The sequence below is a fragment of the Aptenodytes forsteri genome, unplaced genomic scaffold, assembly GCF_000699145.1.
Source record: "Aptenodytes forsteri isolate BGI_AS27 unplaced genomic scaffold, ASM69914v1 Scaffold182, whole genome shotgun sequence".
Classification (NCBI taxonomy): Eukaryota; Metazoa; Chordata; class Aves; order Sphenisciformes; family Spheniscidae; genus Aptenodytes; species Aptenodytes forsteri.
Genome location: NW_008795932.1, coordinates 428,891 through 431,311, shown reverse-complemented (window position 1 = coordinate 431,311; position 2,421 = coordinate 428,891).

Here is a 2,421-nt window from a genome sequence, read left to right as displayed (position 1 = left end):
TACTCCTGCTGGCCACACTGTTTCTGATACAGGCCAGGATGCCATTGGCCTTCTTGGCCACCTGGGCACACTGCCGGCTCATGTTCAGCCGGCTGTCGACCAGCACCCCCAGGTCCTTTTCCGACAGGCAATTCAAGAGTGTTAGTCCCACTTCTGTTCTTGTATTATTCACACGTACTCCCTCATTAGTGATTTACGTTCACAAACCTTCACTTACGTTTACCTGAGCTTGCACTGATTTTGATAGTCACCATCTAGATGAAGTGATTGGTCTGTCTAATCACAAGTTATCAGTCATCCAAACAGATGACAGCCCATCTCCTCAGGTATTCTATCTGAGTGTGAAAAGAATTAGTGCAAATAAAGTTATATGGAGTGAATTTCACCCTCAGGCTTTATCCTTTCTTTTAAAGTTAGTAGCAATATTTTTTCATTTAACTATGTAAAATATAGTTTGGTGGAAACTTTCCGTTAGAGGCAATATTATATATATTTTCTACTATTTTAATTCTTAATATCTTAAGACTAGACACCCTGTTCCAGTCACTGTGAAGACATTCCTCAGATGACAGGATTTCCTGATTTAACTCTAAAATCCTTCCACTTTTAGCAGTCAGGATCACTGTATTTATACATGCATAAATGGACTTTTCTGCACTGCTGTGACTCTAATTGCACCGGCTATTTTTGCTGCTGAACGGCTTCATCTTAGAAACTTATGCACTTGGCTAAGATTACTGGCCATAAGGTGCTAACATGACCTTTGAGTTAGTCCTCTTGCATACTCCAAGCTCCCACTTTACACTCAATGCATTGTGCTTGATCTCACAAGGTCCAAAATTTGGAATTTGAAGAGAAACAGTAAACAGAAATTAATCATGAGTCTCAGCTGACACAACAAATACTGAAGGAAATGTTGAAGCCTTTATTTCTGTGTACCGCTATAGTTTATCTTGCCTAGCCTTAGGATTCTTTCCTTTTGTTGACCTTTCCAGTCAGTGGAGATAGACTTGGTTAATTCCCATGGGCAACTGAAGCTATCCAAGATATGAATCATTCTGCAGTGTAGATTCTTCTCCTTTAATTTAGATGGAACATAGATCACTATCCCCACTCACTAGGGGATTTGGTTAGGTACGGAAAGTTAAATGGGATCAATCTGTCTGAACAATATTCTGTGTGCCAATAGTTTTCCAAGCACAGGTTGTTGGATAGAGACCCATGTTACATAAATAAAGTATGTGTTCTCTGACTGTTAGGTCTATTTTGACCTTAAAAACATTCTGATAAATTTTAGCACATGAAGAACCAGTGTCTGACTCATTCTGTAACTTGGTTGTACACCATCAGTGAACTACATCAGTTCTGAGTTGTGCTTGGACTAAAGTATCAGCTCCATGGATTGCACAATTTCTAGTTGTCCAAATTGTCCTACGTCTAACATTTAAGAATAACAATTCCTACAAAACTCTGCATTTCCAGACTATGATTTTAACTTCATGTCACCTTGTCAACTGGTATAGTCTGATAGTTATCAATTTATCCTACCTGTGAAGTTATAAAAAATAACACCAACCAAACAAAAAATCTCAGCAGCCACTGAGATTCCAATGACTTCAGATTCGTTTGAAACCCCACCATCAGTTCTAGACCTTGCAAATGTTGGCAGAGACATAATGCAGCCCCCTTTTCTCCAAGGTCTTCAAAGAAAGAGAGAAGCTCAAAGCTTTCTTTTATGTTCCTCCTTCCAGTTTTTTTCCTCTACAGTCTTCAATGTGAAGATGTAATTTTGTGATATTTTAAATACCACTGTCATATCCTGTTATCCTTCTACCTCTCCTTCCAGCCCTATCTCTCCCAGAAATATTGTACCTACCTATAAACTGGCATTCTGTTTATAAAAATCATTCAAGTAGATTAAATCAGTGACCTTTAGATCAACATGTCTACCATTTAGTAATACTTTTAGCTCTTTTTTCTTTTTTTTTTTTGTCCTCATCCATTAGCATTTAAGTGCTAATACTTTACTACTTACCTTGTTCTGAAAGCAAAGGAAAAAGGATGTGTGGTTTTTACATCGACATTTGAAATACAAGTCATTTTATCTAAGCTGAGAAAACATTTCCTTTCTTCCTTCTCCCTCTTTAGTTTTAAGCCTGTTAAATCTATGAGCCTTTACAATTTTGCATAAAAGAGTTCGGTATTGCTGCTGCTTAAATAGAAACCATTTAATCATAAACTCTATTAGGAGACTAACTGGAACTTGCTATTCTTTAATTTATTTGCAGACTTTTTGCTCTTGCTAAGTGTTTTTGGTTTCGTGTTGTCCTGGTTTCGGCAGGGATAGAGTTAATTTCCTTCCTAGTAGCTGGTACAGTGCTGTGTTTTGGATTTAGGATGAGAACAAAGTTGATAACGCAC